The sequence below is a fragment of the Anolis carolinensis genome, chromosome 6, assembly GCF_035594765.1.
Source record: "Anolis carolinensis isolate JA03-04 chromosome 6, rAnoCar3.1.pri, whole genome shotgun sequence".
Lineage (NCBI taxonomy): Eukaryota > Metazoa > Chordata > Lepidosauria > Squamata > Dactyloidae > Anolis > Anolis carolinensis.
In genome coordinates this window covers 37,645,884-37,672,500 of record NC_085846.1, presented here as the reverse complement: position 1 = coordinate 37,672,500, position 26,617 = coordinate 37,645,884, and positions in this window count along the sequence as shown.

Genomic DNA, 26,617 nt, shown 5'->3' with positions numbered 1-26,617 from the left:
AAACATGCAAATGTGAGTAGATCAATAGCTACCGCTTTGGCAGGAAGGCAACGGCGCTCCATGCAGTCACGCTGGCCACATGACCTAAGAGGCGTCGATGGACAATGCCGGCTCTTTGGCGTAGAAATTGAGATGAGCACCAGCCCCCAGAGTCAGACTCAACTGGACTTAATGTCAAGGCGAAACCTTTACTTTTACTAATGTCATTAGAGGTGCCGGCTGAACACTCACCTGCCCATCTATTGTTTCTAGCTGAAGCTCCAGAGCCACCAATTTAGAATATCGTGTACAATTCTCAACACCCCACCGACATGTAGCAGAGCCGAAGAAGGCTCCCTGAGAAGAGGAACTAAAATTATCAAGGCAATGAATCATTTTCCTTACCAAGTAAAGTTGAAACAGCCAGGGTTTTTTTAGCTTGGAAAATAGACGAGTGAGGAGGGGCAGCAAGATTGTGGTTTATAAGTTCAAGCACTGCAAGGGGAAAGTGATGAAAAGGCGTTATCTCTAAAAATGCAAGATTTTAATGCCGAAGGAAAACGTTCAAAGCATAGACCCCCATGACCATAGAATGTTATCCTGATCAGGGGAATAAATTGATTTTTTAAAAACAGATTGGAACCATGGAAGAGAAATATATTGCCACGACTGATCCAAGCCATAGGTTCTATTTTAAGGCATGCATATGTTTCCTCTAGCTCCTAGGCAGCTATTGCTATTATGCCAGCTACTACCATTATTCTATTCGTTTTAGCAACACTAAGAGAGTGATGTTGGTTAGAACTGCAGGCAAGCGTTGCCATCTATCCCATGTTGGTTCTAGACTGGGAAGATGGTCTTCAGACCCACAGAAATCATCTATCCTTCATAGCGAATGGGAAGGAGTAGGAGGGATATTCCTGTGACTTCTATGTGATTCATGGTTCCTGTTCTTTCTTCAGCTTTTGTCTTTGAACCAAATGAAAGTGATTCAAACGGAGGAAGTCTCCAAATAGAGCAGTGGTTCCCAACCAGTGGTCCACGGACCACCAGTGGTCCACAAGACCTAAAATATAGTCCATGAAAGATTTAAAGTTTTAAACCTTTATTCCTTTTAAATTAATGTATATATTTAAATGAATTAATTGCTATGTGGGTGGCATTGGTGAGTAGGATGTCGGGTGAGTGCAGAAGGCCAGGGAAGGGGAGAGCAAGCGATTGACATATGCCACCCAGTGTCAGTAAGTCACACACATTATTTTGTCTTGCTCAGCTGTGTTAGTTATTCCGTTTTGCTGTTCAGTGATTTGACGGCTCCAGTAGTTTTACTGACCATTCGTCCTCAACATTCATATTAATTTTTGACTAATTTAATTATGATTGGAATTGGAGAGGTTGCAGAAGAAATCCAGGAAGAGCTCACTGAATTTCAAAATGATAGAAACTGCAAGGATGTGTTTGAATCTGATTATCTTGAGGGGTTTTGGTGTAAAAAAAATTATAGTAAAATTCAAGGACCCACCTTGCACTATCTTATGCTCTTCTCCACAATTTATTTATGTGAACAAGGGTTTTCTGCTTTGCTGGTAATTAAAAACAAGTCCAGGAATCGATTGAGAGTAAGTGAGAATATGTGTGTAGCTTTGAGCAATTATATTACTCTCAGGATTACACAACTTGTAAAGAAGATGCAAGCTCAAAAATCATATTGATGCAAACTGAATTTAATTTTCTATTTAAAATGTTGTTTTTATATTATAATAGTACTCTTAATTCAAATTACTATTACGTTTAACTAATATGTTAAAAGTTTTGATTAAAGGGTTTGTTTAGATTAACACAGTTTATTATTCTTGAACTTTGTGGTCCCTGCTAACAACAACAAAAATCAAAGTGGTCCCTGGTCAAACAAAGGTTGGGAACCATTGAAATAGAGTATTTCTCTCTGTAAAGTATAAGACATGACCACTACATCCAACATACAAGAACCACATGCAGTAGAGTCTCACTTATCCAACACTCGCTTATCCAAGGTTCTGAATTATCCAAGGCATTTTTGTAGTCAATGTTTTCAATATATCATGATATTTTGGTGCTAAATTCATAAATACAGTAATTACAACATAACATTACTGCGTATTGAACTACTTTTTCTGTCAAATTTGTTGTGTAACATGATGTTTTGGTGCTTAATTTGTAAAATCATAACCTAATTTGATGTTTAATAGGCTTTTCCTGAATCCCTCCTTATTATCCAAGATATTCGCTTATCCAAGGTTCTGCCAGCCCATTTAGCTTGGATAAGTGAGACTCTACTGTAATTATACAAGACTGCAATTCCTCCAACTCTCCTGGACATGACAAAAGTCAAATCAGCTTCAGTTTTCAATGCTAGAGCCATCATCAAAATATAAGGAAACAGCAGAGCATACATAGTACAATTGGCTTTCTGTTTCCATAGATTCGGTAACTGCGGATACAACCATCCATCCCTTAAAAATACCCCCTACCAAAAAAAAAAAAACCTCAAAAAGCAAACTTTGATTTGCCATTTTGTATAATGGATGCCATTTTACTATGCCATTGTATATACGGAGATGTGAGCACTCACTGATTTTCATAAACACAATACTAGAACAAAGCCACGATGGATAAAAAGGCTCCACTGTCTATCTTTTAATAATCTTACACCTTTACATTTAAGGAAGATTTGAGGGGTTAAGATTACTTCTTGGCTAAAGGGTTCCCCAATGCACACCCCGATCCCAAACATTTGAGAAATTAACCCTTACTATGGCAGGTCTCGATCTGTTTTCCCTTCTCTTAAAATGCAGCATCTCTTAATTTAGAAAAAAAAAACCCTAATTAACAGTTTCATCAGACCTAAGGGAGGTGGGAAGAATTATTTCCAGGATCATCTTTAATCAAAGGAGGGGAAGACCGATACTTAATTAGATGAGAGGCCTCTTGATTGATGGAAAATCACTCTTCTTCTGCCAGTTAACGACCAATTCCTACCCAACAGGGGGAGGGGGCAGGAGAGAGCACTTTGTGGCTGTATTTTGTGTAGTTCTAGCCATTGGTTGGCTTAAAGGAGATTTGATTGCAGAAGGGACAGGAGCACAGCAGGATTTGATTTCTAACCTAAGAGGCGATGCATCTCAACTTTGCCTAGATATCCACTTGTTTCATTTGGAAAATCTTAAGGCTACCCAAATGCAGGCAAATGTCCAGAACTTGTGGATCAGCGAGGTCTCAAATCCTCCCACTGAAAACAGTTTGGGGTTTTGCGGAGCAGGACCCAGGAAAAATGCATCTGTATTGCAGAATTAATGCAGTTTGGTACCACTTTAAGTGTCATCGCTCAAGACTATGAAATAGTGGGAGTTATATTTTTGCAAGGTTTTGAGCCTTCTCTGCCAAAGAGTGCTAGAGCCTCCCCAAATTACAAATTCTGGTATTCCATGGCAGTTAAGAGATGTCAAACTGTATAAATTCAACAGTGTAGGTGCATATGAACTTTCTTTCATATTAACATCTGCAAGTCCCGTAAAGGCTTGAGTTCCCCCATAAAACTGAAACTCAGTTATGGGAGTAATCTAGGATCAGATACCATCAATCAATTGGCTCAGCAGCAGGAGACCAAAAGAGGATGGAGTCTTACCCTTCCCTATAGACTCAGGCAAAGACAAACCACAGCTCACTCTCCTATTTTGCATATTGTTCCTCATTAATAACATTTCCTATTGTGACCACACTATTTTGATGTTACTTAACTATGTGTGTCCTGGGCTTCATTTATTAAATGTTGAAAGGTGTGTGATCAAAGGCAGGAAACGTCTTCCTGTCCCAACTACCTCTTTTCCCCCTCCCTCCCCTTCTTACTTTCTTTCCCCGTTTTATCATAAGTGTCCTTTGTTGAGTCCTATTCATGGGACAAAGGAGGGCTATAAATCAAATAGATAAATGGCACATCAAAGATCCATCTGCTCCAGCATTAAGATAAATAATAACCAGTTCCCCCTGATATTTGTCTCTTTTTTCTCATTCTTAGAGCCGAATATGGAAGTGCCAATTAGTTATTAACCATTGATAAACCTACCTGCCATTCAGTCATTGAATGTTTGACCAAATGGGCATTACCACAACTTGTGGCAGTGAGTTCCACAAGGGAATGATGGTGTTTTATCAAAAAACTTTTTTAACCTGTCTTAAATCTGCCATCAATCAGTGTGTTTTGCATCACACTACTAGTTTGTGGCAAATCAGCATTTTCCCTATAACAGAACTTGGAAAGGGACTTCGAGTCAGTTTTACATTCATTTTTAGCACAAAGCTAAGATGGATCAGAATAGTACTTTATGGAGTTCACACATCCGTGTATTGTCGTATTTTTTCTGCTTCCCTGCTTCCCAGAGTATTATATTCATTTGTTAGTCTCTCGTAGTTGTGGCAGCATGCATGGCATTATCATTCCCAACTTTATCCTCACAACAAACCCTTGTTTGTGAGACAAGGAATGAATAGATCACCGAAGATCACCTAGTAGCCTTCCTGGTGAGGAGAGAGCTTGAACCTCAATCTCCCAAATCCCAGTCTAATAATCTGTCCAGTACATACTGCACTAACTCTCTTATGGCAAAGAGAGAAGCGTGATCTATATGGTATAATTCAAAGAATTTGCATCGCTATAAGAGATCACTAGTGAAATAAACAATGGCAAGAAGAGATTTAAAAGTCTCTCAGCATCGGAATATTTACGAACTACATCCTGACCTCTCATTGAGTTCAATGGTTTATTATGGCAATTCGCAGCAGAGACTGTGTTCCGCAGCCTGAGAACTGATATTCGCAAGGCTGACCCCATTTATCACTCTTCCTTATTGAGATACTCCAAGTGTCCACCTCCCGTCATTGGAAAGCAATGAAGTCAATTAACTGCGGCACATAAATCAGGCAGTTAGAAGAAGAGCTGCATGAAGTGACCAGAGGGAGAATCCCTTCTGGTTAGTTTGGAGAGATTTAGCATCCCCGAGCCAGTTCCTGCCCCCCCCCCCCCGCCCCCCATGGCCAATGTGAGAGATTGGCACAGCCCCTGTCAAAGGGCCAGGGACTCAGGAGGACTTATTGTTAATGAAGTCACAATTTAAATGTCTAAGGACCACAGACACTGAGATTCCATGCCTGGTGAGCCTAGCTAATTGCCAGAGTTCCTGGATGAAGTAAGACTCACCAATGCTGAAGACAAGAATAGAAGCTTTTAATTACAATCTGTAGAAAGGGTGTAATGTACAGCAAAAGATTCCAAAATGTACACGCATATTGTAACGTGCAACCATTTTTATACAGTAAAAGATGCTGCTGGGGATCCCCTCCTTGCCAGGTAAGGAAGCCACTGAGTTGTTTCCCTGGGCAGAGAGAAGTTAACAGGAAGTATAGTCCATATTTGAAGGGTTTAGGGGATTGTTTCAAAGACAATGGATGTCTGGGCGTGGTGCTGCCTGCCCCCGGTATGACGAAGGAGCCGAGGCATGGGCGGGTGGGTGAACGCCTTTGCGGCCCTCCCCCTTCACCCACTCGCTGGCTGGCCCACATGTTCACCGAAGGGAGAAGTTTCCTGCTTCCCTGGGTCCAAGCGGAGAGGAAACTTCTCCCTTCAGCAGGCACTTGGACCCAGGGAAGCACGAGGCGCGCTTCGAGCTTCTATATAGGCCCAAACGCCTGCCAAAGGGAGGAAACTTTTCCCTTCGGCGGGCTCCTGGGCCTGGTAATCCGAGTTAACCGAGATGAGGTCCGCCCATTTCTACTGTAGTCTGAAAAAGAGCATAGCTCCCTTGCTGAGATCCTGCGCAGCAGCATTCTATGCTGCAACATTTTGCTGTATATTCTACTGATTATCTGTTCATGTGTGGGCATACATGACCAAGGACTTAAAACAAATATAAACATGATTCCTAAAACGATTCAATGTCTCCACTTTATCTTGAGCTAAACCAGTGGTTCTCAACCTGTGGGTCCCCAGGTGTTTTGGCCTACAACCCCCAGAAATCCCAACCAGTTTATCAGCTGTTAGGATTTCTGGGAGTTGAAGTTCAAAACATCTGGGGACCCACAGGTTGAGAACCACTGAGCTAAACAGATCCTGAAACTTTGGCCCATACAATGCTCCAAAAGGAGAAAGAAACTTAAAACTTTGTCATATCTACAACAAGAAGGAATATGCCTTGGCAAAAGATAAAGGTCCTTCCAAATCCTTTCTGATTTTGGAAGCTAAGCAAGGAGGCCCCTGGTTAGTACTTGGATAGGAGACCTCCAACAAATACTAGGTATTGTAGGTTATATTTTAGAGCAGACCTGCACAACTTGACATTACAAAGCGGGCCAAAATTAAAATAAGCTAAACATCTTTGTGCTGCAGATTTTTAGCACATCAAACTACAGTTCCCAGGATTTCATAGCATTGAACTATAGCAGTTAATGTGTGTCAAACTGTGGAACGACCTGCCAGAAGAGTTCCGACAGCTGAATGAGCTTTCAGAATTTAGAAGCCATCTAAAGACCTATCTCTTCCAGAAGGCTTACCCAGCCAGTTTTAAGTATGAATGTTAAACTCATGTCCTGTTTTATGTATTTTAATATGTATATTTATAGAATTTTTACAATGTTTATGTGCTTTAACCATGCTGCAACCTGCCCCAAGCAACAAGGAGAGATGGATAAGAAACAACATTTATTATTATTATTATTATTATATTATTATTATTATTATTATTATTATTATTATTATTATTATTAAAATAGTCTTGGTGGGGTGCAGAGACCATGCTGGAATGCAAAGGAGATAGCAGCTAACATTCTGCTTGTTCTACATTGTGTGTGATAAGAAGTCAGTGGTGGGAAAGAGTATCTCATGTTGCTAATGATGCAGAAACGTCTGGGTATGATTAATGGGGCTGTCAGAATATACGGAGAAGAGCCTGTGTGGCTGAGTGACAGGTGTCAGTACCCAAGATGGGGTTGCTTTCCCTCCTGCTTTTGCCACCAGAAATGGGACCTGAAAAAATAAAATACATATTCAAAAAAGCAGCTCTTTAAGCAAGGTCTACGAAATTGCATTGATGTGAGATGTGGAAGGCTTTTGTTTCCTCATTTATTTCACATATGCTTAACAGTTTGGCCTGATTTCATATCTCCATTGGGAAAAACAGGTACAGTGAAGAGCCAAAGAATGTATTCCAAAAACTCAAGCCTACTGCTGGCAATGGGGGTTTAAAAGTAAAGGGTTTTGTAGTCAAAGTTTGAAAATCAGTTTTTGGGGTTCCAGTCCTAAAGATTCACCTTTCAGAATGCAGAATTTTGCATGGCCCCTGAGCACCATCAACATCAGATGCACAAAGAAAAGAGTAGTATTAGAAGTAGCATAACCAAAGCACCCAACTTTATTTTCTTCATTATATTGGTCATGCTTTGTTTCCACAAAGGTTTGTAGCATAATAAACCTCAACACATTCCATTCTGAGATGCTGATGGAGAGAAAGACACATACCAGCAGTGTGGGATGGCTTGCTCAAAATCATATCAGTCCTGAAGTTTTTTTTAATCAGTGTAGACAAGCCTTCCAATTGGAATGAAATGAAAGAGTCTCCTGAAATATGTTACAACCCCATACATTTAATTATTCCAATTTATGTATGTGTCCATATCTCTTATAAGGGGTTATTTTAACCTTCAATTTGTTAGTAAAACTGAATGACTGCGTAGTGAAATCCCAAAAGACCCGGAAACTGTAGACCGATTAGCCTGCTATCCATTCTAGGCAAAGTATACGCAAAATTTCTCTGTAGCTTTCAGAAAAAAATATCCACAATGGACAATAGTTTAATTCTTTCCCATTTAGCAGAGAAATACTATAAAATCCAGAAAGGTAAAATTTTTGTGGCCTTCATGGATTTAAAAGCTGTGTTTGATTGTCTCCAGATCCAAACTATGGACCAAATTAGTATCTAACTGACAAAAGATTACTTTTTCTCATTAAATAACTTTACAGAGAAAGCAGCTTACAGGTGAGATGCAACCCCCACAGACAAATCTGAGGGCCAATCCAAATTACTAGAGAGGTAAGGCAGGGCTGTATCTTAGCTTCCACACTGTTCAACTTATTCCTGAATGATCTTGAGGAAGCCATGATAGAACCAAAGGTTGGGAAAAAAGAGAGTTCTCATCTTGCTGTATGCAGATGATACAGCAATCCTATCTAGGTCCAGACCTGGGCTCTTACACCAACTAAGGAATTTTGAAAATACATTTACAAAATATAAATGGTCTATTCACAAATTCTCTCTAGAGCAGGTTAGAAACTTCCAGTATTTGGGCCTTACCATCCACAACACTTTATCCTGGAAAGAGCACTCTGAAATAGTGATTCAAAAGGCAAAGGCATGCCGAGCAGCTGTAATAAGGTTCTATTACACCAAAGGAGGACAATATTTCCCCACTCTGGGCGAAAAGGACTGAACGAAAAGTGGCCTCAATTGGACTATCTGCATGTCTTTTGCTCCATTTGGGATTTAAAACGACCAGAATCCCTGAAGCAAAGGTTGCGGGATATTGCCCTGGGAGAGTTAAGAGCCCGTTCAAACTCACTATGCTCCCCCAGAGTCCTAAATTTACCATACAGAAAGCCATTTAAGGCATTTGAATACTTAAAAAGTCTCACAGTGGTCAAATATCGCAGATTCTTTACAAAGGCGAGACTAAACTTATTTCTTTCAGAGCTGCTAAAAGGCAGACTGTCTGGAATACCTTACTCCCAAAGACTATGTTCCATGAAGGAAATGAAGTAGAAACTATAGAACGCATTTTATTGCAATGCTGCTATTATACAGTGCAAAGTAGCCAACTTCTATATCCAATTTTGTCTCTACAGGGGATTGTAAGATATCTTTTAGAGCAGTGTGGTCCATCCTTTAGTTACCCAAGGGCCAATCAGATTTTAGTATAGAAATGTGAGGGCTAGAGACATTCCAGAAAGAAAATGAATTACATATTGTATTCAAAAACTATTATTAAAATTTTTATTAAAAGAAGTTTAATATACTAGTTTAATTAAAACATTTTTCCAGTAAGAAGGGCAAGGGCCAACAAAAATGAATTGGTGGGCTGCATATGGCCCTTGGGCCATGGGTTAGACCACACTGTTTTAGAGGATGACTCTCACAGTGGCAAAATTCCTCTCAATGGCAACAAGGCTGAGAAAGAAACAAACCTCTGAAGGGGGCATTACTTGGAATCATGCAGATGTATCTGGTATTTGGTAGAATGAACTTCTCCTGAGATGGGAGAATTTATAAATTATTGTCTGTTTCACTGATGGGTCTATGTATTGTAATGAATATTGGTTTTCTTCTAATAATCTTTATTAAAATGCTTTTTAACACATAACATATAATTAAAATAGAAAATATATAAAAGAATTGAAAAAGGGCATGTACAGTATCTATATATATAAAAGGGTAATGAAAATTCGGCCTAGGAAAAAACAACAAAACTACACATCCCAGAAACACTAAACTTGGCAGCACAACCCGTCATCCATGCCTCTACGTTCATACAATAAAAAGAAAACAAAAATAAAATCCTAATTAGAGGGAGAGGAAGAATCGTTTTTATCCAATTGCTGCCAGTTAGAAGGCTAAGCTCCGCCCACTTGGTCTCCTAGCAACCCACTCAGCCCAGGGGACAGGCAGAGTTAGGCCTCACTTAGGCCTCTTCCACACTGCCTATAAAATACAGATTATCTGATTTGAACTGGATTATATGGCAGTGTAGACTCAAGGCCCTTCCACACAGCTGTATAACCCATTTATAATGGACTTAATGTAAGGTAAAACCTTTACCCTTTACCTTAACTACCACCAATTCCTCAATACTTTATTTCCGATACCACCATACTTCGCCACAGCAACGCGTGGCTGGGCACAGCTAGTATATATGTATGTGTGTGTGTGTGTGTGTGTGTGTGTGTGATATATATATATACACACACACACACACACACACACACACATATATATATATATATATATATATATATATTCCAAGCTTTTTGAGATGCATAGCTCAGTAGGTACTAGAATGCAGATTTCCCAGTTCAACACCAATCACATATTGTTGGGTTTTTTGGGGTTTTTTGCATGTGATATTTTCCATGGTTAGAGTGATATTCTTGACATGCCACCACCCTAGCAACACTTCTCTTCACAAATCCCTCTCCCACCTCCCCATCAACTCTGCCCTTGCCTGCTGCTTTTATGATGTTTGCCAAAGTGTCAATCAAAGGTAGCAACCCAATATCCATCCTGCATCGACACATATTTTGGGGATCAAAGTTGACAATAAGCCTTTGCACACAAAGATGCCATAAGCATGGATATTAAAGTTACACACGCAGATTTGAATTGGGGGAGGGTGTACACAGCTCCAGCTTCTCCTCTAGTAATAGCATGGCATCTGTATCCTTTCTAGAGCAGCGCTTCACTTCCAGCCTGATGCAAAACAAACATGATATTGAAATGTCAGCTCGGATGGCCTTTGTTTATCACAAAAAAGATTAAGCAGTTATATATTGAGGAAAGAACTTTGAAGTTGCTTCCATATAGAGGTAAGAAAAAAGAGAAGCATTTCAATCCACATGTGCCGGTAGAAATATATTTTCAGCTGAAAAGTAATTTAAAAGAATAAAAAAGTTTTACAGTATTTTAGAAACTAAATAACTCTCTAAAAAGAGTCAGCTCCAACTTTTACAATGTGTAAAAATCTGCATGTTCCCGGTGCAGTGAGGTATGATTTCATCTACCTTTACTAAACAGAGTGCCTTGGAGCATGGGCAGAATGCCTTTCCTCTATCAGCATATTTCAGAGACTCAACTCACCCGCATACACACTTCTACAGAGCTAAATACAGAATTGTTTGCACAGTGTCCCCCAATCTAGTGCCCTACAATTCTCATCATAACAGCCCATGGAGTGGAAAGAAAACTGTGCCTTTCCAGAACCAACCCACTAGAGTAAAATCTGCCCCCACATCCTGACGTATCTGTACTAAAAGATGCTGGAAATAGCTTGCACATCTCCATCAGAAACCTTTTGCTTCTAGATGTTCAATAACATTGTAGATATATGAAATATATGAAAACCCCCACGGTTGAACTTTCCATAACAAATCCACCAAGGAGCTGGGTTTGAGTACACACAGTAAGCATCCTAAGCAGAATCAAGTCCTGACTGTGGTACCTCTTTTTCTCCCTCCTTTGCCCCATCTCCAGGCACATTTTTCATAGACCTGAAGGCTGAACACAAATCCAGCTAAACCTCAGTTAACAAAGCTCTTCCTGATCACTACTTCTTTAACAGAAAGGTTGGTACTAGAGGCAGAAAAAAACCTTGAAAGAATGGAGTGAGGTTCCTGTATGTTTCAGCAGTTCAACATATTTCTGCAAAGGTTTTATTCAAAACCAACAATAGGCACATGTAAAAAAAATGTAACAACCAGGTCTCAACCAGTATATAAAAAAAAACCTTTTGAATTTTTTGTAGACTATTTGAGGGCTTCTTCCAAAATGTCTCCAGGAATGATTTTTTTTCTTTCTTTTGCTAATCAGGCAGTTGTACTTTCTCTGATTTGCAATTCTCACATGTTCATCAAAGAAAACCATAGAATATTGGTAGATCTATAAACCTAAGTGAATGGGAGTTAATGTGGAATAAAAAACTGAAATACACCTACGCGTTAGAGCTAAAAGAAGATTGAGAGCTAAAAGAAAATTGGTACAAAATGTTTTATCATTGGTATATGACCACACAAGTTAGGAATGTGAGGCACACAAGGGCACTTTTTACCATATGTGGTGTACCTGCAAAAAAGCTACTGGGTATTGGAAAATGAATCATGAGACATGTTAAAAGATTTTAAATACAAAAATTCAAATGAAGCCTGAATACTTTTTATTAGAAATCACAGATACAGAAATTGATCTAGATACAAATAAAGATATTCTATTTACATATTTGACAACTGCAGCAAGGATAGTTTATGCAAGACATTGGAAAACAGAAGAAATACCATCTAATGAACAATGGCTTGACAAAATGTTAGAAATCATGGACATGGACAGACTGACCTCTTTAATGAAAAGATATACAGGAAGATCAATTAAATCAACCGACTAGAGACTTTTTAAGGAGTACATGAATATGTAAAAGAAAATGTATCTACAAAGATAAATAGATATGAAGAATGTAAGACCCCAAATTAAGAGGATGAAAAGAGGATAAGACAATTTAAACTAACCAAAAAGACTGAAAGACATAAGAGACTACCACAAAGAGGAAGAATGGAAGACAACAAATCCCCCCTTTTTTCCTTTTCCCTCCTCTCTCTTTCTACCCTCCTTCTTTTTATTCTCTTTTTCCCCCTCCCCTTTCCCCCCTTTTTCCCTCCCCCTTCCCATTCTTCTTTTCCCATATTCCATTTTTAATACAATGTACATTTGAGATAGATTTTATAAATATGATTTTTTTAAAAGGAATCCATAGAGGCAGCTGCTCTTTACCCTGTCTGTTGGAGGCAGACATACACGGTTTCAGTGCAATCAAGGAGAGTAATATCCCATTCTTTCTCAGTCCAAGCTTTGCCTACTGAATTGTTTACTGCAGGTAGCCCATTTAGATAAAGGATGAGGAAAAGAGAGAGGTTAGTCAGCCTTAAAAAATCTTTGTAAAAAGAAGCTTCACTGTCACAAGCATTATTATTTACAATGCCAGTTTATGAGTCTAGCCCAGTGTTTTTAAAGTTCGTTGTTATAATGATGTTATGAAAAATGAGGTGAAACTATGTGCACCTTTGCATTTATCATTTATATTATGTATTTATTTTTTTACCTTTTGTTTGCATTTATTATTAAATCATAATTTGGAGGAGGGCTTACAATTCTTGGGGAAGGAGGCTTGCCTGAGGAATTTCCCTTCTCTAAAGCTAGTATTTGTAATGCATGAGGGACAAACCACATAACAGCATTAAAAGAAGATTTTCCCTCAGGACTGCAGTGAGGAATGGGTTGAATCCCATCTCTTAATTTAACAAACAGCCAGAGTTTTCAGATCTCCGCTTATAGGTTGAAGTTGCAGGAATTCCTATACTTCACTGGATTTCCTGGAAGGGAGACTCTTTTGAGGGTGACCCTGTGAATAATTGGTCTTTTCCTTCCTTTAAAAGGGCACTCACTAATGTATGAACACCCAGAAGAGCAAAGGTCCTCAGTTAGAGAGGAAAGTAGAGCAGATTAAATTACTTTTCACTCCTGCACTTGTTCCAACATTCCCAACCCCCTCCTTTATTTAAAATGCTCACCAAGAAGTCTCCCTGCAGCCCAGTCTTATGGAGATTTACTTAGAAATAAAATCACACTACATAGCTCCAAGATTAAACTACAGTAAGAAGATAAGACCCAAAGCTGGGAGTGCCTGAAGTCATGGATAGTACCAAATCCTAAGCAGTTCTTCATATCTATACATTTTCAGGGCAGCGTCCTAGGACGGGAAAAAAGCTCCATGTGATGAGGCTGTATGAGTTGTTTGTAACTCGTGGACTGCCTCTATATGGTCAGTGTAGGCTCATATAATGCAGTTTAATTTAACTTCATTTAATTTCTTGCAAAACGTTGATTTTTAATGTACTGAATCATGTTTCCTGAGCTGGTTTTAGGATTTGACCGATATTTTCTCTGAATTTTTAAAGGTGTTTAAATTGTGGAGTCATGGCAGAGAAATACAATTTCAGAGCAATTAGACTTGATTGAAAAATTGATTAATTAACTCTAAGGCAGACAAAAGAAAGGAAGAAAAACATAAATTTGCCATGATTTGGAATTATTCTGTGGAATATCTTGGTTGTGTATTTTCATATGAAGTATAACTATGCATAATATTACCTTTTGGGTAGTGTTTATAACACAAAATTACTTACAAATTGAAATAATTAAAATATCAATTTTCCATCGTTGTTATTTTATTTTTAAAGGCATTTATTACATTACAGTGGGCCCTTGGGTTTATTTTCAAAATACCCCCTCCAACTGCAGATATGAACATTCATGAATGCTCAAGTCCGATCCTATACAATGGCATAGTAACTGGCAAAATCAAGGTTTGCTTTTGGGATTTTTTGGAGGGGAGGGAAGAGGATATTTTCAAGCTGTGGATGATTGAATCCAGGCATGCAGAATCCATGGATACAGAGGGCAGGCTACATTTCATAAGCATCCCCTGACTATCCAATGCCACCAACATTTGCTGGGTTTTCAAAACAGCACCACAGGTCACAGCCATGTGAGGCAGACCTATATAAAGTCTGCTTCAAATCTCATGATAGGCCATCTTCTCATGGGATTATAGGCTCTTGTAAGATCTTCTTGGAAGAATCCAAAAATCCATAAAATTTTGTGATGGCAGATCAAACCATTATTGGACAATGCTGATCAACCTGGCCACAAGGTAGGAAGCAGGATGTTAAGCCAGCTACAATACCAGCAGACAGAACCTCAACATTTGGTATGGAATAGATCAGTTTAATGCTTGCCAAATGCTTGAGGGGCAATCTCATGGGAGTTTGACTAGATCTGCTCTCAAATACAAGATTTGGGGCATCCCGTTTCATCCTTATCCAAGCCTGGATTTTTAAAACCTCAGATGTGGGTTATCCTATATGAAAGGGACACTTGGCAATCCTAATGCCACTCAGTACATTGGTTATATGGCATGAGATAGACAAGAGTAGACTGATAGTGGTCGTGGGGGGTGGGAATAATAAGACCCTTGGGGAAACAGAATACTGTTTGTCCTGATGGAGCAGCCTCGGTGGGCTTTACCTTCTCCAATAAATCAATGCATGACTCAATCCATCAATCTCTCCTCAAAAATAATGCTAACAAGCAAGGCTTCACCTTTGCCATTTCTAACACGTGCACAGGACATACATCTTCACACAAGTAAGCTTTCATGCAAGTGGCACACTGCAGTGGTAGTCAGTGTCATGACTGTATGGAAGTCTAAATCCAAAATTACTCGCATCTGTGCTTTTATCTTTTACTGCAAGTGAATTCCATAACACCCCCTCCCACTCCAAAAAAAAGAAGAAGGGCGGCAACCCCAGGGGCCATGCAGTCCAACCTCCTTCTGCCATGCAGGAAAAGCACAAATCAAAGCACCCCAAGAGATCATCATCCAGCCTTTGTGATGATGATGATAGTCAGGCCTGTAGCTACGGCCCTGATGATAGTGGTCTGGGCGGTGCAGAGAAAAAACTGGCGTGGTGGCAAAGGGAAAGCCGCCCTTCCAGGGCTTAACCCTCTCTACACCACTGAAGCACTTTTTTTCGTGTCAGGAGCAACTGGAGTTGCTTCTGGAGTGAGAGAATTGGCCGTCTGCAAGGACGTTGCCCAGGGGACGCCGGATGTTTTGATGTTCTACCATCCTTGTGGGAGGCTTCTCTCATGTCCCCGCATGGAGCTGGAGCTGATAGAGGAAGCTCATCCACACTCTCCCCGGGTGGGATTTGAACCTGGCAGTTTTCAGGTCAGCAACCCAACCTTCAAGTCATGAGGCTTTAGACCACTACTCCACCAGGGTAGCACTGCATTTCCACAAACCTCCATGTGGCCTGCAGCCTCCCCGCCCTGTGCCTTTAAGTGCCTCACTGCCTTCTGAAGGGCATGTGCCTGCCTGCTTTCTTTCTTTCTTTCTTTCTTTCTTTCTTTCTTTCTTTCTTTCTTTCTTTCTTTCTTTCTTTCTTTCTTTCTAACTGCCTTTCTGACTTTCTGAGAGTAAAGATAAAGATCCACCCAGAGGAAAGGTGTTCTTACCATACATCAAGGGAACCACTAACCACATAGGCAAACTGATGAAGCACAACCTACAAGCTATCTACAGACCCACAAAGAAAATCCAACAAATGCTATGTTCAGCGAAGGACAAGAGGGATCCTCTCACCTCTCCAGGAGTCTACCATATATCATTCAGCTGTGGCCAAGTCTACATAGGGACCACCAAACGCAGCATTGCCCAAACACGAATCAAGGAACATTAAAGGCACTGCAGACTAACTCAACCAGAGAAATCAGCCATAGCAGAACACTTGATGAACCAACCTGGACACAGTATATTATTTGAGAACACAGAAATGCTCGACCACTCGAACAACTATCATTTCAGACTACGTAGAGAAGCCATTGAAATCCACAAGCATGTGGACAACTACAACAGAAAGGAGGAAACCATGAAAATGAACAAAATCTGGCTACGAGTATTTAAAAAAAAACTCCAAAATCAGAACAGTAAATAAGGAGCAGCACTCTGAAAACAGAAGAATTCCAGACAGGAATCAATCAGGGGCAGATAATGACTCTGAACAAAGGATTTCCCCAGACCAGGATGCAAGGCTGTGAAGGCCATTTGATGCTAACAAAGGTAATTAATTACAACATTCATACTGGCCTTCAACAGACAAGAGTTCTTCCCCCCACCCAGGAACTTCTACAGATATATAAATCTTTCTTGCTTAGTTTCTCCATACCTCACAACCTCTGAGGATGCCTGCCATAGATGTGGGCGAAACATCAGGAGAAAATACTTCTGGAACATGGCCATACAGCCCAGAAAACATGCAACAACCCACCCTTCCTTCCTTCCTTCCTTTCTTCCTTTCTGCCCCTTCTGCATGGCAAGGGGGCACTTTCGGCAGTGGGGGCTCAGCAGTGGGAGCTTCCATCTGGGTGCATTTGGAGGAGGGAAAGAAGGGGGAAGGAGGAGAGAAGTGCAGAACCCCTCAATTTGCTTCACTGAGCCCTAAGGACTCTGCCGAGGACAGTTTGAGAATCGCTGCCCTAATACATAAATTCCTGGAACTGGCGCCCCTCCGGATTATCTAATGCTAGGGTGCTCCCCAAGAGTTTCATGAGCTCCTTTTGGTAAGAAGTACCGTGTTTCCCCGAAAATAAGATAGTGTCTTATATTATTTTTTACTCCCAAAGATGCACTAGGTCTTATTTTCAGGGGATGTCTTATTTTTCCATGAAGAAGAATTCACATTTATTGTTGAACAAAAAAAATGAACATTTATTATATACTGTACAGTAGTTGTCATCACAAACCAACATAACTAAACCAGACAAACTGTGACTCCTGTTAAGAATTTATTGTTACTATCATTATTTCCATATACAACTGGTACGTAAGCTGCCCCGAGTCCCTCTGGGGAGATGGAAGCGAGGTATAAAAATAAAATTATTATTATGATTATTATTATTTTATTGTATGACACAGCAAACAAGATAGACATGCTGGATTTCGTATCACAAAATCACAAGATAAACACTTCCCAAGTGTCTAGGACTGTGTGATGTATTATTATTATTATTATTATTGTTGTTGTTGTTGTATGACACAGCAAACAAGATAGACATGCTGGATTTCGTATCACAAAATCACAAGTCAAACACCAAGTGTCTAGGACTGTGTGATGTATTATTATTATTATTATTATTATTATTATTATTATTATTATTATTATTATTATTATGTACATTTACCAATCCTGCATGCTATGGTGTTTTGTTTGGCAGGCACCGGGCATGCTTCCAAACAAAAACTTTGCTAGGTCTTACTTTCGGGGGAGGCCTTATATTTAGCAATTCAGCAAAACTTCTACTAGGTCTTATTTTTTGGGGATGTCTTATTTTCAGGGAAACAGGGTATGACCTATTATACTTCTTACTGTTTTGGGTAAAGGCATTTATAACCTTTTGTACACATAACCTTTTTGGAATGGCATGATTTCCAGAAAAGAGCTAAAAACTAATTTGAGTGAATCTTCTCTTGAGTGGTAAATAATCCACTAATATTCATGCAAGGCAACGTGGCTTCAGTTATTAGGCTGAATTTATTCTCTCTGGTCTGTTAGGCACAAAGATAGGACAATGTACAAAAATATAGCAGTTTCAGAAGTGTTATTTCAGTTGCCCCAAAACATCTACTCTCCCTTAAAACATCTTGGTTTAAATTATGCTTTCAAGAGACACAATAAAGTAGTCTTAGTTAAAATCACATAGTTGGTTTACTTACAAACTTCATGTATTTGGCATACAGGTACACTGCTTATCAATCCAGTTACAGGTAGATTTGAAGTAGTTTCTCTGAGTAGGTAACACAGGGCATCTTCCTTAGAATCAACAGGCCAAAGCTCTCAGAGTCTAATGGAGTCTGTATGGTCTGAGAGACAAATGAAGTCTCATGGCATCTGAGAGTCTACTCTAAAATGGAGTCTCAGATCTGGGTCATATGGTCTGTAGTCCCTCCCACAACATAGAGTTAAGGTAAAACTGTATAACAATACACACATATACAATACAGTTAGCAATCTGAATTATATATACAACAAATACAGTAGATTCTCACTTATCCAAGCTAAACGGGCCGGCAGAAGCTTGGATAAGCGAATATCTTGGATAATAAGGAGGGATTAAGGAAAAGCCTATTAAACATCAAATTAGGTTATGATTTTACAAATTATGCACCAAAACATCATGTTATACAACAAATGTGACAGAAAAAGTAGTTCAATACACAGTAAAGTTATGGTGTAATTACTATATTTACGAATTAAGCACCAAAATATCACGATATATTGAAAACATTGACTACAAAAATGGCTCTGATAATCCAGAAGTCTGGATAAGCAAAGCTTGGATAAGTGAGACTCTACTGTAACTAGTATCGGAGGCTTGCAGAAGGTTGCTATTTCCAACATTTCCGTCCTGTGTGGAATATATGAAGAAGGTTCTAGATATTTATGAATGCCAGAGTGAAAACTGGAGAGAATTCCTCTATCTCTAATGGCGGTGTAGAATAGAGAAATTCAGCTGGCGCAGTTTGTCACACAACCAAATTACAGGTGACATCTGCTGAAATATCTTATTCTAAGCAAGCATTAGAGATACATGAACCTTCTCTGGTTTTCAGTCTGGTAACCCTACGTTATTTAATGTTTTCATTTGTGTATGTCATATTACAAATATTTGTATCTGATGTTACTTCCGAATTCCTCTTCTCATTCAACATTTGGCCACCAATGGAAGTGGGATGGTAGCATAGAGCACTACTAATGGTAGCATGCTTCGTAGGAGCCCCCAATAGCGCAGTGGGTTAAACCCTTGTGCTGGCAAGACTGATGACTTGAAGGTTGGGTTGCTGATCTGAAGGTTGTCAGTTCAACCCGGGGAGAGCACCGATGAGCTCGCTCTATCAGCCCCAGCTCCATGTGGGGACATGAGAGAAGCCTCCCACAAGGATGGTAAAAACATTATAACATCTGGGCATCCCCTGGGCAACGTCCTTGCAGACGGCCAATTCTCTCACACCAGAAGAGACTTGCAGTTTCTCAAATTACTCCTGACACACAAAAAGCATGATTGGTGGCTTCATTCAGCAGAGCTCCTCTTAAATCATGACCCTCTGAATTCACACTGTCACATGAGATGCAGGGTGAGACAAATTAAGCTGTGTCCTTCTCCTCTGTCCCTTAAAGGGGGTCAAGAGGCTGCGTCCTCTCCAAAGCATGTCGCATTAGCATGCGAGTCCTAGGGGCTCTTGACTCCTGGCCTCAAAGGGTTAAAAGGGGTCACCCATCTTGGATCCATTATGAGACCTTTGGTAGGCTCATGTTGCCCGGCAACAATAGAAAAGGACAACGGAGGAGAACAGGATTCCTTTAAAATAATAATTTTTATTTTATTTTATTTTATTTTATTGCTTTAAGCTTGCCACAACAAAACATAGATACAAGGACAGAAGGATATTTTACAGGCCAAAGTTGTTCTCATGCAAGGTCCAGATATGCTGTCCTAGATTTCATTGTATTGATTTGCTTCAAAGATTCACTTCAATCTTCTGCATCGCACTTCAGTTCACAAAATAATTGCACCTGCTGCCTAAAACTGCCTCCTGTCGTCATCCTCTCCTCCCCAGCTTTCTTGGATTGTACTGAACAAAAATTACTGCTCAATCACCAGCTGTACTTTCCTTATTATTTGATCTTTCCCTATGAGAATATCGATGTTGTCTCCTACAACCTTTGCAAGCAGAAAACAATGGTGCTTCAAAACGGGTGGGAATGCAGGCAATTATATAAGAACTAGAATCCTGGGTGTGTGCGCTCACTGTCTGATTAAGTTTGGGAAGATTTTTTTAAAGCACAACCTCCTAGCAACCTGTAATAATCAATTGATACAGCCAGCCTTAGTTTTGCAATATTTGAAATGGAAGATTTAGCTCAGATTTTGTGCAACTGAGGTCATTTGTTTGCAGGTTATGTGAAGTAAGGTCCAGATATTAAAACTTCAAGTTCTTCTTTCAAGATTTCATTAGATCTGAGTCATGGAAGTACTCAGAACTTAGCATAGGTTTGAACATCAAATTTGATTTTTGTTAAATTCTTTGTTCCAATTTGCATTACAAAAGGGTAGTCATTTTCACCAACAATAACAATGGTATCATAACATAACACCCAAAAAAACCTATATTTAGCATCATCCACTCTCATATTACAATTAAAAACTTCAGTACTACGAAGGTTAAATGAAAAGTAATTCTTCCACGTTCTGCGGCAGATACTGGCTTGTTCAGTAGACTCTCCTCTACAGTTCCATTTGATGGGAAGCCTTAGTATTGAAAGGTTCGGTTGTTAAAGTGTGATGTATGGAACCCTGCACAGACAGTCGGTCAATGCGACTTAAGCAATGTGCAGTCACTGAATTCTTGACAGCAGAAGGTGTCACCCCAAAGGAGAAAGGCGTCACCTTCATTCTCGTAACGCGAGAGGAGTTCCTGGCAAATTTCAAGTCTGTGCGCTTTCATTTCAGGCGTCAGCATCTTGGGTACCCATCGTGCACAGGTCTTCCGATAGCCAAGCCAAGCAAAAATGTGACCCACACATTGTTGTGAAATGCCAATTATCCTTGAAATTTCTCTCTGAATGATACAATGATCATCCTGAATCAATCTGTCAACCTTTTGCTTGTGAAACTCGGTAGTTACTATCACAGGACGTCCAACTCTTTGTTTGTCATGCAAGTCAGATGTTCCCACCTCAACATCTTTAAACTTACTTGCCTGATGATGCACAGTACTCACATCAACACAATCACCATAAACAGCTTGCATTCCCTGATGAATCTCCTTTGGGGTGACACCTTCTTCTGTCAAGAATTCAATGACTGCACGTTGCTTAAGTCACATTGACCAACTGTCTGCGCAGGGTTCCATACTTCGCACGTTAACAACACAACCATTCAATGCTAAGGCTTCCCGCCAAATGGAAGTGTAGAGGAGAGTCTACTGAACAAGTCAGTACCTACCACATATCAGTACTGCCATCTGTTAAGGAGTTATGAAGGTGGAAGCTTTACTTTTCAGTCAACCCTTGTACATGCAGCATTCAAAAATAATGTCTCAAAAATTTCATTAAGGAAGGTGGAGGAGGCTTCCCTCTTTGGCCCATGGAGAGCCTTTTTTGTTAGCTTATACAATAAAACTAAGCCAAATATGTTTAAAATCATTTTTTCCTCATTCTTCTGACTCATCTTAAATTGAAAGTAAGTTTCTATGCCAGTGCAATAATTCAGATTATCCATTCAAGAACACATTGATGAGTTGGTAAACTTCTTCTAGCATTGGGCTATTTCCATTCATGCCATCAAGAGCAAAAAGCTTCTGTTGGTGCCTATTTGTGTTTTCACCCTGAAAGACATATGTCTTTCATGGTCAAAACACAAACATGCACTACATCACTTGAGGAATAGAGCACTACATCACTTCATGTTTTAAGAATAGCCTGCATGACCTCATTCCAGAATTTGCTAGCCTCCGGGCACTCTAGCCAAAAATGTTTTAGTATACCTCTGTTGCCACATTTCCTTTAGCTCTAAGGAGAGACATCAGGAGTGATCTTAATAAGCTTGACTGGAGTCCAATGCCAACAATAAGGTAAATCAGCTTACTGATAGGAGGATCACTTTGTTCCTCTTGCTTTGAATGACCGCCTACACAGAAATGTTTACCTAATCAGATGTGAAATAATATATTCTGATTAGTTCTACATTTGTGGGTTTCCTGCAATAGAGTAACATCTGGGCGGTTGGATTTAATTAGCTATAATGCCCTCAATCTCTTCATCAGGGAACATCAGCCATTGACATTTAGGAACAATATTTTGAGATCATTCATGGACCAAGAATAACATGAATGAAACTTCATTATTTCATCAGTGTGGGCTCATGCAGTATAGATGGGGCCATAGTCAACCTCAGATTAGGGAGACTTCCCACTTGTTGGGGCTTCTGTTCCTAAACTTAATGGTGAGCTTCTTTTAGGAAACAACAAGTAGGGATTTATTGGAAGCTGGGGATAAAAGGTTACATAGTCATTAACGATGCCCTGTGATTACTCATCACAAGATTAAGGGACTAAATATGATCAAACATCGTTCCTCATCTTTTTTGTTGAGTCTGGTTCCTAATTAAAGTCATGGTCCTTGCTACCCTTACTTTTGCAGATTTTCTTTGCTGTCAGCTCATATTCTTTAAGTGGTATAATACGCAGGTTTTCACATATCACTGGTATGTGACATGGGGAAAATGCTATATGTCCATTCTTATATATTATGATCTTAAAGGGAAACTGTCGTAACTCATCCCCTGAATGGCTCAGACGAGGAAGAAGTAGATTGTCAAGAAGCAACATCTTTTGAAAGTGAGTCTGAGGAGATGGGAAATGTAGCATTGGGGATCCAGCTCACCAGTAGGTCTTCACAAGGGCTGGTGATGCTGAAGACAACACACCTTTATCCTTCATTGAACAGTGGAGGGAGAAACGCCAAACCCAGCACTGATTAAGTACTAGACACTAACTAATTAGGCACAAATGGACTTGAAGAATCTGTTTGTAAATTTCCTGGAAATTCTTTGTGGCATTTAAAAGTTTCAGTAGAGTTGACTTGGTACACCTGCATATTCATACCCCTATATTGCAAATTAGGCAGAACAGTGCATGCTTTCAAGACTTGAATTTTATGGCAATATTGCGCAAATTGCACACTTACATTTCTCATTTCTCATTAGTTCTAGTGCTTTCAGCCTGGGTTTTCACTTTGTGGATTTGTGTTCATGTTCCAGGTCTTCTTTGATCCAGGGCAGATTTTGCCAAGCCAATCTTCCTGCCATGGCCTTTTCTCTCATGCCTGTTGTGCATCATATTATCCTCCAATGTGAAGGAAACCTAGCATCAGTGGGCCTTTTAGATGTAAAACAATTGATAAGGGCATGCTTCCATTTCCATATGCAGGTTGATCAATTTTTCTGGAATGGATCACCAGAAACTTTTAGCTTAAAACTCACTCTGCAGAGTAAATTGCAGAAAGGTGCTGGGTGTTTCCTGGTGTGAGAGAAGAGTGTGGCCATTTTGGCTTATGCCAAGCCATGCTCCATCAAACTAGAAACATTAATGCAATGTTTTATTCCCAAGATTTAACCCATTTGCCTTCCAATAATGGGACTTCCTGAGAAGTGTACATCCCTCACAAATGTGCTTGTCAGACTTGCAAATTAAGCTCTTGTTTACTCCCAATGACAAAGCAAAACACAATCTGTGCAAAATACATAGAAGAGTCATGTATAAACAGACATCTCTTAGCAGATGTTTTACTATGGCCACCATTTTAATTTTACTGTGTTAATGTCTATAATTTTATATTTGCATTTTATTTATATAATTATATATTTGCATTTGTATTTCTACTTTGATGTGTTTTATTCTGTCTATTGTAATTACCTGGGCTTAGCCCCATGTAAGCTGCCCCGAGTCCCTTCGGGGAGATGGAAGCGGGGTATAAAAATAAAGTTGTTGTTGCTGCTGCTGCTGCTGCTGTTGTTGTTGTTGTTGTTGTTGTTGTTGTTGTTGTTGTTGTTATTGAGAGACCAGCTCTTCTAAAAACCCACTGTATCATTAAGTTTGGCCCTGAAATAATTTCTCATTAGTTCTTTTCCTACCTAGGAAATTAGGAGACAACTAGATTGGATCTCATAAGCAGAGGAGGAAGCCACAAGAGACATGGCTTTTAAACCATGGCAAAATCAGAACTGTTCCAAAAGGCCAGAACACCTTTCCACAGGTGAAGTCAACCAAAACAAGGGTAAAGTTGTGAGGCCAGGTTTCAAAGCAAAAAGAGGAAAGGCTGGATATAGTTTAGAGTTCCGAAACTCAGATTCTGACTCCAACATAGATGAAGACCTGCTTGCAACAAGGACAAAGCACAATAATCCCAAGATGCCAAGAGTAGCAGGAAAACCTACCCTCCCTGCAAATGTCCACTTATTTCTAAAAGAATATATTACCACTCCTAGTCTGTTGCATTGCAGTCACGAATGAACCAAAGTGATAAATGCACAAGGACACAGCCTATTTTTCTCGAACTTTGAAAGCCCAGGGAGAGAGGGAAAGTTCTTGGCAGACACAGGCCTGCCCGGAAAGAATTAGCAAGGAAGAACTTTTCTTCATTGAAAATCTCGTCTGAGCTCGTGTGATAGATTGCTGAGCCTGATGAAAAACGTGCTTGCAAAGGGAGCATCGGATCAGAGCTGGTGGAGGGAGGGACCCTCACCGGATTGTAAGATGCTGATTCTGGAGCCCAAAGGGACGCAGCAGCGAGGGGGAGAAAGTGACACTTGTCAAGTCAGCGAGTAATTGATCCGGAGTGCCAATTTGCAGCAACTAAATATTTGGCTTGTGCTCTCAGGATGTGCTCAAACAAACTTCAATTAAGGCAGAGAGAGGCTGCGAGGGGAGACAAGGGACCACCGCTAGCGCCGCCACATATTCTTAGATCCAGACACAGCCGATCGATCTGGAAAGGTTTCAGTAGGCTGCTGTGGCATTCACATCGCCTTCGCTCCAGCAAACTAGTGGCCAATGTTTAACAATCCCCTAAAAGTCAAGCCTTGACCTAGAAATGCCCGCCTGTCCCCATACCTCAGCAACCATACCCAGTCATTCCCCAAGAGATTCAGCAAGAAAAATCCAAGGAAGACTCAAGACCTGTTATATGTTCAATTAACTTCCAGAAGGACTGACTTTACCAGGAAACAACATCAACTAGATGTTTTAGTGACTACCTAGAACAAGAGTGAGGAACTTTAAGCCCTATTGCTGGATCTGGTCCTCCTGGATCCGATTCTCACCAGCTGTGGTTTCTAGCATGGACACTCTCCTTTCTTTATAAGACCACCATGAGATAGTTTCCCAGTATTTCCTCCATTCTAAAAGATTGACATGCTGAGTTACTGGCAGTATATGAGCTTTAAAATTAAATAAGCCGATATTTTGGGTTCCACGTATACGCCTCTTGCATTACCCAACACTTTGTGCCTCCAAGAATTTCTCTCAAATGAAGTCAGCATTTGCCCTGGAATATTCCAGAGGTGATTGCCCGACCCCTATGAAACACCAAAAGAGTTAGAGCAAAGATACACAAGGACACTTCATTTGTAAAACTTACAAAGTTTGATACCCCAAGAAGCCATGTCATTTTCCCAGGCAGTAAACAGAGAATTTCTATCCATGGTAACTGTAGTATTTTTTAAAATATATGTACTGAAGAAATGCTTATTTAATAAAGCAAATTTGAGCAGATAAAAACTTCAAATATGTAAGACCATGATTGGATGTCTCTTTTGATCTCCATTAGTTTCTCATAGGTTCATTCATAAGTTTGCATTATTATTATTATTATTATTATTATTATTATTATTATTTATTTGTATTATGTTTATTTATACCCTGCTTTATCTCTCCCAAATGAGACTCAAAGTATAATCTCACAATTTAAAATATACAAATATGAAAACATTAAAACAGAATTAAACATAAGAGCATTACAAATTCACAGTTAAATTCCATTAAAACATATTCAAAGCTAAAAATCACCACTTTACCATTTTTCCACCTCAATACTCCCATATTCAACTACCGGTACGTGTTTTTAAATCTATTTTCTCTCAAGAGTATGCATCCCAAAAAAACATTTGATCCTTGTGATGCTGTACCTTCAAATGATTTTTGGCTTATGATGACCATAAGAAATACTTGTCAGAAACTTTTCTTGACAGGATTTGTTCTGAAGTTGAGAGAGGGTGACTTGCCCAGGGTCACCCAGTGGGTTTCAATGGCTGAGCAGGTTCTATTGATGCGACATTTGTTTTATTCTCGAAATTTGTTTTATTGTTTTATTGCTGCTGTTGTATTGTTGTCGTGCATGGCGCCATGTACGCCGCTCCGAGTCCCCCCGGGGAGATGGGGCTGGGTATAAAAATAAAGTTGTTATTATTATTATTATTATTATTATTATTATTATTATTATTATTCAGATCTGATCTCTGGAGTCATAGTCCAAGGCTCGCACCGTCATATCATGTTGACTAAAATGTATATTACTTATGAAAAATGTGGGAAAGTATACAATTTTTGACTCTGTGCAGTA